The sequence below is a fragment of the Osmerus mordax genome, chromosome 17, assembly GCF_038355195.1.
Source record: "Osmerus mordax isolate fOsmMor3 chromosome 17, fOsmMor3.pri, whole genome shotgun sequence".
Lineage (NCBI taxonomy): Eukaryota > Metazoa > Chordata > Actinopteri > Osmeriformes > Osmeridae > Osmerus > Osmerus mordax.
Window position 1 is genome coordinate 14863802 of NC_090066.1, and position 15914 is coordinate 14879715.

Consider the following 15914-nt stretch of genomic DNA (forward strand, 5'->3'; position numbering starts at 1 on the left):
ATAGACTGCAGAACGTGCAGCGGAGCTGTACTTTAGGGGAAACTGCCAAAAGACGAAAAAGAAGAAGACGGTATTGGAGAATGCTGGCGTCTATCCCGCTACCTCTTGCATGATAAGCGAACGCCGTACCATTTCGGCAGTGCACCTTGGAGTCTCGGAATGCTGCTAGCTCCCGTTTCGTTGCTGCAACTTGGCAGAAGGGTCCGACCGCGTTTTTTTCTGGTTCTCTGGTTGGACCAAAAATAAAGTGGTGAGAGAGGTCCGGCCGCAGTTTCTCTGACGCCAGACGTCACGTGGCCCTGTCTGCTTCCCGAGGCCGTCCGACCGCGGTTTTCTCTGACGCCAGGCCAATTCTCCCGCCGAGAGGGATCGCCAATCGTCGAATCGTAAAAGGCCGCGCGCGCGCGGTTGGACCAAAAAATACAAATAAATAAATAAAGTGGACGAGACGAGGTCGGAGAGACGCGTCGATTTCATTTGTCTCCCTTCGTTCCGACCATATCAATTTAATCTAGGTCAACGTTGCCCGTCTCATTTCGAGGGCCACCGCACGGCCGCTTGGCAGACGGGTCCGACCGCAGTTTTCATTTGTCTCCCGCCGTTCCGACCTTATCAATTTAATCTAGGTCAACGTGGCCTGTCTGATTCCGAGGGCCTCCGCACGGCCGCTTGGCAGACGGGTCCGACCGCGGTTTCCCTGAAGCCAGACGTCACACTCATTTTACCGCCGAGAGGGGTCGCTGAGTGTCGATTCGTAAAGGCATCATTAGACTCAGGGGAGATGTTGGAGGCGTGGATCCAACCTCGTCAAGTTGAGAGAGCCCAATGACGCCTACCTAATTTGACCGCCGTAATTGACAACGCAGACACTGCGGTGGGTCACAACGACCCGCGGACAGCTCCACCTAGTGTTAACTAGTGATATAACCTGATATATAAACTTCTGGGGCGGGCGGCGGGTTCATAATTGACAACGCAGACACTGCGCTGGGTCACAATGACCCAGAGACAGCTCCACCTAGTGTTAACTAGTGATATAACGTGATATATACACTTTGACAACGCAGACACTGCGGTGGGTCACAATGACCTGGGGAGTATTCGTCGTAGCTCGCTAAGCAGTTTAGCGAGCAAATTTTCAGGCTAAGATAAAAAACGCCCCTCTTTTTGGTTCGTGGAAGCAACTTTCGATAAATCACCATAATAACATATCAATTAGCACTAACCTGCTCCAGAGCAGGCTAACGTAAGTGTAGCTGGATAAGCTTGCCACACCCCCGGAAAATAACATGGCAGCTCCCTTTTTAAGAGACCCAGTAGACCAGGGAGCTATATTTTAGTTTGATTAGCTTTCCATACCAATAGAGTTATTCGCGATTGCCAAGATCCTTTATTTCACACGGATGAGTTCTTGTTTGAGCGATATCGATTCAGCCGACAAGGACTCATTTATTTGCAAGACCTTCTCGGGCCGTACATTGCAAATATCACACGCCGCAGCAAGCTTTATGCTTTATTATGAGGTTATGCTGCTGTATGTGAATATGTAACGCTATGTTTTACGAAATGTCTTGTCTTATCTGTTGTGCCTGTGCTTTTTATATGTTTCACTGTGGGAGAGTGGGAAACGTCATATCGATTCCTTGTTATGTCTTGACGTGAAGAAATTGACAATAAAGCTACTTGAAACTTTAACTGTTCTTCAGACTGCATAGTCTTGAGTTTTTTTGCGTCAGGTAGGCTATAGGCTACATTTTTATACAGTATAGGCGATGCAGAAAACATTGGCAAAGCCGCAGCATGCGTTGCTGTAAGAAAAGTGTACTTGGCGCTTAACCATCTGATGAATCAATTCATCATATTCCCTGGCCATGTCCCAGTCAATGAAATCAAAGAGGGATTTACACATAGGCCTACATGCACATTTATAGTAGGCCTACATGATATAAGCGCAGTATATCCTCATAATTGTCTATGAATTCGTATCAATTAGATACTCTTTGGCCTAGTTTTTATCTGGCCTACTTATTCTGAAAGAGTTGAGATCATTATTTTCGCTAGCAAGATCTCATTCGATTATTAATTTCCATTAAGCCTATACCAGCAGGCACATTTAAAGAAATGTGATCTGATTGATTGGGGTGATGAGGCACTTAAGATGAGCCTATACATTTCCCCAAAACTTTCGCATTTAGCTTATTGGCAATTTTTTGTCAAGCTGCTTGTCTTGCTCTGGCAGCGGTGGCGGTGTTTGACTTAGCCAAGATAATATATGCTTATTGTCTTATAGAGACTCATTATAATAGTTTGCTCGGATGGCGAGAATAGCCTATCACCGCTCTCTCTTTCGTATTTTCCGCCATCATACCGTTAGAAAATCACGGTTTTGGTGATCGATCTTTCCTGCCTTTTGAAGTAGGACGTGCACGTGCAATTTCCCTGATAAGTGTAGCCTGATTGAAATTAACCACATGATTTGGATGCGGATCAGCCGTTGACGAACCGATATTTGCTATTCTCACTCATCTCGCTAATGTTAACGGGCTAAAGGGACAATTGATTAACTCAGCTTCAACCCTTACGACGAACGGGGCCCTGAGGGCAGCGCGAGTGTTCGTCCTAGTTTTAACTGTTGATATTATGTGATCCTCCCCTACGTATCTACGTTTTTGTATTAGGAAGAGTCGCACCGACACGGCGGTGGCAGGGTTAATACAAAAATTATATATATATTTTTTTTTATAGGTAAAGGTATCGCTACACGACGGTGGGTCACAATGACCCGAAGGTAGCACAAGGGTTAATGAACACCCCTCCTCTAGTGCTACAATGTTGACTCTCACCAACATGTTAAATGTAGGGTTGATTCATACTTTTTATTCACTCCATTGGTATAGTACATACTGTGGAAAATACAGGGATGGGATGATATCTGACACTGCTGTTGTTACGTAAGCCTGAATGTGACATATTACAAAGTGTTAATCTCTGTAAGTGCTACACGTCTCACCGGATAGTCATGTAGACTTTTCACTCCTGGATCGATGTAAGATGCAACCATGGCTAATATCGCGTCAAGATGATAGTAGTGTGTCAACTGTACGTACATGGGTCTGACGAAGTCACTGTCTCTAGGTCCTACCATGGTATCACCATCATCGACGATAGAGAATGTTACGTTGACGCTATGTAAGTTTTCTTTCTCATATTTTGTCAGGATCCTGTTCTTCAAGAGGAGACAATCGTAAAACTGCTCCATTGTGCCAGTTGATAATATTTCACGGCGAGTTGACGAAAGCTGTTCGGGGGACGGAGGTCGAGATGTCCACTTCAGTTATGTAAACGACTTGGGTTTTTACTTTTGTGATGACTCCATGGTTAATATGTTGGAAGGTAGTGACAGGAGGGTTAGGTATGTCTGCTTTATTCTTACTTTCTGGATTAGATGGAATCTTCAACTCTTTTTATCTTGTCCATTATGTCGTTTCTGTAGTGTTAAAGTTGTTATTGTGAAAGTGATATTACAGTTTTTCACAATTGCTAAAACACATTCTTGAAACAGTCACCCATTTTCTCAAATCTGTAAACACAAAACCACATCTTCAAGCACTATTTACAAAACCTCTGTATCCTCTTGCAAAATGAAACTTTCGCCTCAAAACACTTTTACCTGTGCTCAAAATCAAGCTTTCGCCTCAAAACAGATTTACCTGTGCTCAAAATCAAACACTGCTCTCAAATCGTAAACAAAGTGATCAAAATGATATACACTATCAAGCAGTCAGTAAACAATACACCAAAAAATAGAAAACACATTGTTCAAAACATATAGTTCTCAGGGAGAAGTACATTTTTTTATCTCAAAACAAATTTCATATTTATCCATCATTGTCTTTGATGAACGAAAACATGTTCTCTTACAGTATACAGTTTTTCACAATTGCTAAAACACATTCTTGAAACAGTCACCCATTTTCTCAAAACTGTAAACACAAAACCTCATCTTCAAGCATTATTTACAAAACCTCTGAATCCTCTTGCAAAATGAAACTTTCGCCTCAAAACAGTTTTACCTGTTCTCAAAATCAAGCTTTCGCCTCAAAACAGATTTACCTGTGCTCAAAATCAAACACTGCTCTCAAATCATAAACAAAGTGATCAAAATGATATACACTATCAAGCAGTCAGTAAACAATACACAAAAAATTTGAAAACACATTGTTCAAAACATATATAGTTCTCAAGGAGAAGATCATTTTTACGTAACCTCAAAACAAATGTCATATTTATCCGTCATTGTCTTTTGATGAACGACAACATGTTCTATCATAGTAGCTCAAAATGTATCAGAAATTACTACTCTGCTTTGCTCTCTTTTTTTGTTCTTTCTCCTCCTTGTACCCCTATACAGTACTGTACCCTGCATCTCACTACTCACAACTCACTCTTGTTCTTTGTTGATATGAACCTGCAACCAGTCAAAATCTATTGAGCAGTCAGTACTGTTACTGTAACAAATGGAAAGCACAATGTTCAGGGTCATACAATTTGTTCATTGTACAGTATACAGCCTACAATGCACTGTACTACAGTATACAATACTACAGTAAAAGGGACAACAATCTAAGGAGTAAACATGTGATCAATGTGCTTCTTCTTGTCTTTGGGCTGGGTCAGGCCAGAGCACTTTGTCGACATCACAAGCAATATTTTCCCACCTTCAACAACCTGTTTGCTCTCTGAACTGGCTTATATTGGTTGTGTCACATCATTTGAAACAAGTGAAATCAATTGGTTGAGTGGTTGTGTTTTGTCAATGACATGTTTTCTCTATTTGTATTTGATTGTTGCCATTTGTGTTTACCAGTATGGATGACGTGCATTAGAGTGCAGAATGTGTTTTGAGAATGAGAACGTGTTTAGAGTTTTGCTGAAAAGTCTATGTGAGATCTGCAAATTGTGTTTTACCATGTGAAATGGTTTAAGGTATTGACAACAGACTGCACAATGAGCTACATGAGTTCAGGCAACTGAGAACTTTGTTCAGCCAATGGGTTTTAGTGTTTTAGCAATTCAGAAAAACTGTAGTAGCTAAAAATGTATCAGCAATTACTACTCTGCTTTGCTCTCATTTTTGTTGGTTCTTTCTCCTCCTTGTACCCCTATACAGTACGGTACCCTGCATCTCACCACTCACAACTCATTCTTGTTCTTTGTTGATATGAACCTATAACCAGTCAAAATCTATTGAGCAGTCAGTACTGTTACTGTAACAAATGGAAAGCACAATGTTCAGGGCCATACAACTTGTTTATAGTACATTATACAGCCTACAATGCACTGTAGGCCTACTACAGTATGCGCTACTACAGTAAAAGTAAAAAGGGACAAAAATCAAAGGAGTCATCATGTCATCAATGTGCTTCTTCTTGTCTTTGGGCTGGGTCAGGCCAGAGCACCTCGTCGACATCACAAGCAATATTTTCTCTCCTGAGGCAGCGGGGGAAGAAGCCTCTTGTGTGCCGTATCCAGCCCTGACATGATTCCTGACCTATGTCATCACAGGCTAATTCCATGGCTTGCAGCAGATTTACCCTGGTGTAGGGTTGTCTATCATACACTTTCCATCTCCATGAGGAGAAAAACTCCTCAATCGCATTCAGGAAAGGCGAGTATGGAGGGAGGTACAAGGTCATAAACTGACCATTGATGTTGAACCATTCCCTTACCAGAGCAGCTCGGTGGAAACTGACATTGTCCAACACTATTACATAGGTGGGAATGTCATTCTCATTTAGCTCTTGACCCTGCTGCTCTTGAACCCGCTGCTCAAATAAAATATCTCTTAGATTGTCAAGAAATCTGAGAAGATGCTGGGTGTTATATGGCCCGAGTGTAACATGGTGATGTAGAACACCATGGTTGCTGATAGCAGCACAGATTGTGACATTGCCACCTCGTTGACCAGGGACTTCAACAACGGCCCGTTGTCCAATCATGTTTCGGCCTCTCCTTACATTTTACATTTAGCAGACGCTCTTATCCAGAGCGACTTACAGTAAGTACAGGGACATTTCCCCGAGGCAAGTAGGGTGAAGTGCCTTGCCCAAGGACACAACGTCAGTTGGCATGACCGGGAATCGAACTGGCAACCTTCGGATTACTAGCCCGATTCCCTCACCGCTCAGCCACCTGACTCCCTCTCCTCTTCGTTAGATTGAAGCCTGCTTCATCGACAAAGATGAACTCATGGGGTCTCTCCAAGGATTCCAAGTCAAATATTGTCTGTGTAGGAATACAATATACTGTATGTAGAATTTTGTAAGTCGTACAGAGACAGTGTTATATTGTAGAGTTCAATTAGGCCTACCGTATGCACTTCTGATTCACATACATTGTATGTACTGAAGAGTAATGTCATTCACATAGTATGTGGCAGTACTGTAGACAATCTGGATTACAGTAAATGTGTCTGAATGTACACTTACTTGCACATACTGAGCTCGCAATTCTTTCACCCTTTGTGAGTTTCGCTCAAAAGGTACTCGGTATACCTGTTTCATTCGTATGCTGTTACGATGGAGGACACGGTCAATTGTGGATATGCTCACACTGTCGATTCCCTGGAAGTGTGTGTTGTCTTGTATGACTCGTTCCTGGATTTCTCTGAGTCGTATCAAATTATTTTGAAGGACCATGCCCACTATAATGGTCTCTTGCTCCGGAGTGAATATAGCTGTCCTTCCACCTGCATGTGGCAGCCTTGTAGTTCTACAAAAAGTAGATGTGCAGTTACAAAAAATATTCATGCAGTACAATACATACAGTGATGAACTTTACAAATGTCTATTGAAACAGCTGCAATAGTGTAGTACAGTAAATCTGCAATTACAAAAATACAGTAGTATACTGTACCTGTTCTCTTCTCTGAATGTCCTTACTATGGTGGACACAGAAAATCGGCTCAAATTGGGGTGCACTCTAAGTCCTGCTTCCCTCATTGTCAATCCATGGACTATAACATGGTCAATGGCTGTTGCTCTAATTTCATCCGATATTTCCACTCTTTGTCTTCCTCTGCCTCTTTGTCCTCCTCTTCCTCGCCCTCTTCCTCCTCGTCGCCCACCTCGAATACGCACTCGTCCTCGTCCTCTCACATAGTTTCTTCCATCCATTCTCAGACCTTCTCCTTCCCACCTTCAACAACCTGTTTGCTCTCAAAACTGCCTTATATTGGTTGTGTCACATAATTTGACATCAAGTGAAATCAATTTTGAGTGGTTGTGTTTAATCAATGACATGTGTTCTCTATTTGTATTTGATTGTTGTTATCGGGGGTCGTTGTGACCCACAGCGTGGGAATGAAAGGTTTGACTTTATTTATTTTTGTATTATGTAAAATTTTCAGAAGACCGCTGTGGGTCACAAGGAACCGGAGACAGTGCGGGGTCTCGTAATAGACAACACAGACGTTGCCGTGTCTAACAAAAAGGCAGAGACAGCGCAATAACCCTTACGCTCTCCTCATTTTCTATGCAACCTGAACTTATCCTTCGCGCTGTCTCCGGGTCATTGTGACCCACAGCGTTGTATATTACGCCACCTTCGCGCTGTCTCGGGGGTCGTTGTGACCCACAGCCTGGGAATGAAAGGCAATAAACAAGTATCTCCCTGGTGGTCTAGTGGCAAGACTGTGGGGCTTTCAGCTCCGTGGCCGGGGTTCGCTTCACGGTCAGGGCAAATACGATTTCATTTTTATTTCGACGGAGAATGTTTCACTTGACTATTTTTGTATTACGAAAGGTTGTCAGCACGGGGGTGGCGTAACAGACTAGGTATGGTGAGTCACAGCGCAGACTAGGATACAGCGCGAGAGTGTAATAATAGGCTAGGCAGACAAGGCTAGAAATAAAAGGTTTGACTTTATTTATTTTTTATTATGAAAAAGTTGTCACAACGTCAGTTTGCTTCACCACGACATATACATCGTGGTGCATGTGTTGGTAGTAGCGTTAGCAGCGCTGTGGCTTGAGCAAAGCCCTCTTCTGCACTCCACTGAGTTGTTCAGTCTTCTGCACACCCGCAGGTCGGGTCCGACCACGGTTACCATTTGTCTCCCGCCGTTCCGACCTTATCAAATTAATCTAGGTCAATGTGGCCAATCTGATTCCGAGGGCCGCAGCCGCACGGCCGCTTGGCAGACGGGTCCGACCACGGTTACCATTTGTCTCCCGCCGTTCCGACCTTATCAATTTTATCTAGGTCAATGTGGCCAATCCGATTCAGAGGGGCCGCAGCCGCACGGCCGCTTGGCAGACGGGTCTGACCACGGTGACCATTTGTCTGACGCAAGGACAATTCTCCCGCCGAGAGGGATCGCCAATCGTCGAATCGTAAAAGGCGGCGCGCGCGCCTGGTTGGACAAAAAAAAAATACATATAAATAAATACATAATTAAATAAAAAATTATATAAAATAAAATAAATAAAGTGGACGAGACGAGGTCGGAGAGAGGCGTCGATTTCATCTGTCTCCCTTCGTTCCGACCTTATCAATTTTATCTAGGTCAATGTGGCCAATCCGATTCAGAGGGGCCGCAGCCGCACGGCCGCTCGGCAGACGGGTCTGACCACGGTTACCATTTGTCTCCCGCCGTTCCGACCTTATCAAATTAATCTAGGTCAATGTGGCCAATCTGATTCCGAGGGGCCGCAGCCGCACGGCCGCTCGGCAGACGGGTCCGACCACGGTTACCATTTGTCTCCTGCCGTTCCGACCTTATCAATTTAATGTAGGTCAATGTGGCCAATCTGATTCCGAGGGGCCGCAGCCGCACGGCCGCTCGGCAGACGGGTCCGACCACGGTGTTCTCTGAAGCCAGACGTCACATGGCCCGTCTGCTTGCCGAGGCCGTCCAACCTGCAATCTGGCATAAGGGTCCGACGGCGGTTTTGTCTGGTTCTCTGGTTGGACAAAAAAGAAAGAAAGAAATAAAGTGGTGAGAGAGGTCCGGCCGCGGTTTTCTCTGTTTCTCTGGTTGGACCCAAAAAAACCAAAAAAACAAAGTGGTGAGAGAGGTCTGGCCGCGGTTTTCTCTGTTTCTCTGGTTGGACCCAAAAAAAGAAAATAAAAACAAAGTGGTGAGAGAGGTCCGGCCGCGGTTTCTCTGACGCCAGACATCACGTGGCCCGTCTGCTTGCCGAGGCCGTCCGACCTGCACGGTAACTTGGCAGAAGGGTCCGACCGCGGTGTTCTCTGACGCAAGGACAATTCTCCCGCCGAGAGGGATCGCCAGTCGTCGAATCATAAAAGGCGGCGCGCGCGCGGTTGGACAAAAAAAAATATATAAATAAATACAAAATAAAATAAATAAAGTGGACGACACGAGGTCGGAGAGAGGCGTCAATTTCATCTGTCTCCCTTCGTTCCTACCTTATCAATTTAATGTAGGTCAATGTGGCCAATCTGATTCCGAGGGGCCGCAGCCGCACGGCCGCTCGGCAGACGGGTCCGACCACGGTTACCATTTGTCTCCTGCCGTTCCGACCTTATCAATTTAATGTAGGTCAATGTGGCCAATCTGATTCCGAGGGGCCGCAGCCGCACGGCCGCTTGGCAGACGGGTCCGACCACGGTGTTGTCTGACGCAAGGACAATTCTCCCGCCGAGAGGGATCGCCAATCGTCGAATCGTAAAAGGCGGCGCGCGCGTGGTTGGACAAAAAAATAAATATAAATAAATAAAAAATAATATAAAATAAATAAAGTGGATGAGACGAGGTCGGAGAGAGGCGTCGATTTCATCTGTCTCCCTTCGTTCCGACCTTATCAATTTTATCTAGGTCAATGTGGCCAATCTGATTCAGAGGGGCCGCAGCCGCACGGCCGCTTGGCAGACGGGTCCGACCGTGGTGTTGTCTGACGCAAGGACAATTCTCCCGCCGAGAGGGATCGCCAATCGTCGAATCGTAAAAGGCGGCGCGCGCGTGGTTGGACAAAAAAAATACATATAAATAAATAAATAAAAATAAAATAAATGAAGTGGACGAGACGAGGTCGGAGAGAGGCGTCGATTTCATCTGTCTCCCTTCGTTCCGACCTTATCAATTTTATCTAGGTCAATGTGGCCAATCTGATTCAGAGGGGCCGCAGCCGCACGGCCGCTTGGCAGACGGGTCCGACCACGGTGTTCTCTGACGCAAGGACAATTCTCCCGCCGAGAGGGATCGCCAGTCGTCGAATCGTAAAAGGCGGCGCGCGCGCGGTTGGACAAAAAAATAAATATAAATAAATAAATACAAAATAAAATAAACTAGAGAGGGTACAATTTCTGGGGAAATTGTAGGGTGTGCTTGCTTGCGTCGGTTGCACAGGGGTCCGTTTTTTAATTACATTTTTACAACTGATTTATGTATATTTTATATGAAAATGCATACATATTATTTATAAAGATTAAATAGATTTAAAGGCATTTTTTTTTGCTGCTCATTTACAACTGAAAATACGAGTGAAGTGTAGAATGAAATAGATGTCTTCTCATTTCCCCTGCAAGAGGCAGCCTCATCGTTGAATCAAAACGAATAAATTTGGCAGACCGGTGTAAAAATGGACCTAATCTCTATGACTTAAACGTCATTTTAAGTTTTTCCCTTCTCGTGATATTTTCAGGCATGTAGCCTACTCATTGCATTCATTCATTAATAAAGAACCCCCTTTGAAGATTATTCTACGACGTTACCCGGCAGTAGAAGATGGAATCGCGATTCAGACAGTCCCATCTGCTAACTGAAAATATGCCCCCCAAAACGTAAATAAGCTTGACATTTATTTAGTGGAAAATCGCTCATTCATAAAAAGCTCACTGGTAGCGATCATTGTCAGTAACAACGCAAAATGCGATATAGCCCTGTGTGGAGAAGCTGCCCCGGTAAATTGTACTACTACGGTACAGTACTAGTAGACTACTGCTGTGTTCGTCTTGGTAGCGATTGCGTTGGTTGAATTGGATTTAACGTTCCGTTGTACGGTTTAGGCTGAAATTAATTATTTTCATGAACAGATTGGCAACGTTTAGGCTGTGGCAATGAAGTTCAGGTTAGTAGTTAGATAGACTTTTGATTAAGTAACGCCCGGTCCCAACACAAGCTCTTCTCCTGTCTGGCCCCCCAGTGGTGGAATCAACTCCCCACCTCCATCAGAGACACTGACTGTCTCTCCACCTTCAAGAAAAGGCTCAAGACGCACTTGTTCCGGGAGTACAACGGTACTTAGGAACGGTTCGCTTGACCCGATGTTAGTTTCCTCAAGGATCACAATGACTCTTGCTTAGAGACTTGTTGCTCTTGTGGTTAGTGTTAACTGATTTAAATTTTTGGTTCTCGCTGTGATATATTGTTTTATTACTGTTGCTTGCTTTTTCCCACAGGTACACTTGCACTTATAGCTGTTCATGTTGTTTGGTTGTGACTTGTTTAACTACATGCTCTTATGGTTCTTCCCTTTGGCACTTACTTTGGTTGTTCACAATGTGTGCTTCATGTTTTGGCTACTCGCGATGTTTTTTTGGCTATCTTGTTGTTATGATCAGTGACCTATGCACTTTGTAAAGCTCTCTCTTGGAAGTCGCTTTGGATAAAAGCGTCTGCTAAATGAATAAATGTAAATGTAAATGTAAGGGGAGTGCCGAACATGTTCTGTCGCCGTTTGACTTCCTACAGCTGTGTAGATGTTTTTGTAGTGTCTCGCGTAGGCTACAGAATTGCAGTGAGCAACACTGGTTTGAAACCACAGGTAATGATAATTTCACCCACAAATCGTTTACTTGTAATGTAATGTCATAATAAATCCTACAACGAAAATGTATTTGTGAGGAATGTTTATTTTAAAGATTGAAAACAGATGCATCATAGACCACTGTAGTATGTGTTGCCCGGGCAACAGAGGCTAATGTCATGATGCTAATGCTTCAGTGAAATAGTAGACTACCGTTTCCAAAAGTAGATGTGGGCCTACTTCCTTAATAATAACAGCTAATATTGTACATTACATTTCATAATTGTGTTTCACATCACAAAGTAAAATGAGTAAATAGTTATCACCCTGGCCTCTTTGCTTGTGGCGTTCCTGCAGCTGCCTTGCAGTAAAGCTATAGTTAGCCTAGCTATCCCCCAAGTTAACAGATGTGAAACGAATGTTCTGCTACAGGTAGTCACGCGTGTTTTCGTGACGTTAGTGACGTAGTGACGTTAGTAACGTCAGTGACTGTGGCTAGCAAATTAGCCACCGTTAGCTTCACTTTTCACCACAAAAACGCAATTTCTACTTAAACCATGCAACGGAAGGTAAATAAAAATACAACCAACGCAATCGCTACCAAGACGAACCTTTTGACACCGCCGTTGTGTATGTAGTCCAAATATTGACTGATCCTTAGGGGGGCGAAAATAAATAATAAATAAATATATATGTGAGAGAACAAAGGTTGTGCTCTCGCCGAAGGCTTGAGCACACCCAATAAAGTGGACGACACGAGGTCGGAGAGAGGCGTCGATTTCATCTGTCTCCCTTCGTTCCTACCTTATCAATTTAATGTAGGTCAATGTGGCCAATCTGATTCCGAGGGGCCGCAGCCGCACGGCCGCTCGGCAGACGGGTCCGATAGCGGTTTCTCTGACGCCAGACGTCACACTCATTCTACCGCCGAGAGGGGTCGCTGATTGTCGAATCGTAAAGGCGTCATTAGACTCAGGGGAGAGGTTGGAGGCGTGGATCAAACCTCGTCAAGTTGAGAGAGCACAATGACACCTACCTAATTCGACCGCCGTAATTGACAACGCAGACACTGCGGTGGGTCACAACGACCCGCGGACAGCTCCACCTAGTGTTAACTAGTGATATAAGGGAGTCAGGTGGCTGAGCGGTGAGGGAATCGGGCTAGTAATCCGAAGGTTGCCAGTTTGATTCCCGGTCATGCCAACTGATGTTGTGTCCTTGGGCAAGGCACTTCACCCTACTTGCCTCGGGGGAATGTCCCTGTACTTACTGTAAGTCGCTCTGGATAAGAGCGTCTGCTAAATGACTAAATGTAAATGTAACCTGATATATAAACATCTGGGGCAGGCGGCGGGTTCACAATTGACAACGCAGACACTGCGCTGGGTCACAATGACCCGGAGACAGCTCCACCTAGTGTTAACTAGTGATATAACGTGATATACACACTTTGACAACGCAGACACTGCGGTGGGTCACAATGACCTGAGGGCAGCACGAGTGTTCGTCCTAGTTTTAACTGTTGATATTATGTGATATACCCCTCCCCTACGTATCTACGTTTTTGTATTAGGAAGAGTCGCACCGACACGGCGTGGCAGGGTTAATGCAAAAATAATATTTATTTTTATTGTTATTAGGTAAAGGCGGTAGCACAAGGGGTATGTATAGGTATCTCAACACAACGGTGGGTCACAATGACCCGAAGGTAGCACAAGGGTTAAGTGGCACTCGGGTCAATTTGTGGTTTCTTGCCCATAGAATCGCAACGTGGAAGAAGCGGACAGGGAGTCGGCCACCATGGGACTTCATGTCGTCCGGAAAGAGGGTGCTGATGCAGGGGAAGATCCTGAGCATGTCGGAGTGGTGATCGAGGGTGTGGAGCTGCTGAGCAACCTGGGAAGCGTTTCTTTTGGATTTTCCTTGCTTTTTGGACTGATTTACTGTCTCAACATGAGCTACCCACAAGAACTCAAATGTGAATTTGAGTTCCTCCAGAAGGTGCTGATGAACTTGGACGGCAACAATATTTCTCCTAAGGTTCAAGCACTTAAAATTAAGATGCTCCAGTGAACTCACTTATAGGTCTGAAGGCCTCATGTTTTGTTTTTAATTTTATTTTAGATCTTAAAGAGCAATCAGAATTGTCTTTTTCTCTCTCTCCACTTAACCCTTGTGTTATCTTCGGGTCATTCTGACCCATCAGTCATTGTGACCCACCGTCGTATTGCGACAAATTTACCTCATACAAAAACAAAGTGAAGCATTTTCTTTTAACTGTCGGGCTGTCTTTTTATTTGTTTTTGTATTGGGTTAAATTGGGTAAACACAATGATGGTTCGTTATGAACCTTTGGGTCATGTGACCCGAAGGCAGCACGAGGGTTAAGTGGTATGGCGAGGCAAAAAAACTGTAGTTGAGGGTTTACTTGAGTGTATGATTTTTTTTTATATATATACGTTTGACGGGTGAGAGCTTTTGAATTGAAGGAGTTCATGAAGAGTTGTGATGTTGCAGAGTAGTAGCTTCTACTGTTACGTCGACCTAAAGTAAGATTCTATTCAACATGAATGATGGATCTGTGTTTAGAGGCACCAGTAACTTGCAGTGTGGTTGAGCAGTCTAAAATATGCATTTTAGAAATAATTTTTACTTTATTTTTTATAAATGTTGCACATTGTTTGCAAATGCATACCTAAATGTGTATTGTGGAAATTATATTTACAGTAATAAATGTTTGACTTCAATTTGATGTGTGGCTTTTTCAATATATTCAAAATATAGGTTCAAGTAATCTAACCAAATACATTGGGTTTATGCATAATACCTGAGTAAGTCCAATTTATTTGATTAATGTTGAGTTATCTAATTTATTCATGTTGAAATAACATGATTAAGAAACATGGATTGAAATTTCATTCTTTACATTGGAGTTATGTGATCAAAATAGATGGAAAATTGTCATGTAATTGAAATGCATCCATTTGAACTTTTGGGTTTAAATATTTTTTTGAGTGTGCTGTATCCTGCGGGATGACAATGTAACGCTTGAGTAATTAGTGAGGAGTTAACATGTTTTTCACAAGTAATATAATAAGTCATTTAATTTTATATTTGACACACTGTACAGGCATACATTTCTGTGAGGCACGAACATTGTAATCTGGAATATGTGGTTTTGCGCTTATCACAACATAAATGCAGCCTATGTCTTCATTAAGGATGCAAATTGTTTTTGACAAGAGAACATCAATGTTTAAATCATATCCTAAAGAGAAGTCCTCCTCAGGCAGCTACTGTAACATAAAGGTAGGTTTGGAGCTTTGGAGTCTGAGACATATTGAACTGACATTCAAGAGCTCATAATAGTGAACTAATTCAATCATGAGCATGTCAGCATCACTTCCTAATTACAATTTTGTTTAAACAAATTATCATTATTTGTGTTATTCTATGTTTAAGGTTGAAATAACATACGTCCATCCTTTGGTAAGAGTAGTAGTCAATCTCAACCTGTAGCTAACTTATTTGGGGGGATATAGCCTAATATTAATAAACTGGTTTACACAAAGAACCCATTTGAGGCACAAGCTTCTGAAATGTTATGACCATGTTAGGAGTAAAAAAAAACTAATTGTTCACATTTTAGACATGTTACTTTTGTGATTAATACTTTTTTAATTGGTTATTGTTCACAAGTACTTATCAATGAGGATATATTTTAGTAATAATCAAATACCTACCAAGGAACTACCTTTGTACTAAATTTGCTATTACTTACTGGTTAGTTAATCTTGGTTCCTTATTAGTTAACAGTATTAAGTTTGGTGTTAATGTAGTACCACCCATCACTTCCTGCATAGCTTTAATGCTGTGATTTTATATGATGTCCTTGTTTTATGTTTATTTTAACCATGTACAGCGACTTTGAGAACTTTGAAAAGCGCTATATAAATAAAATGTATTATTATTATTATAGCTACTCGTTGACAACGGACCATTATTCTAAAGTGTTACCAGTTCTATATTGGCCCAAGCTAATACTGGTGAAAGTAATATTTTAGTCATACACATGCTTTTAAAAGTTAAAAAGTATCGTTATCGGTATTGGAAATACTAGCCCTGTATTTACTTGAGATCGGA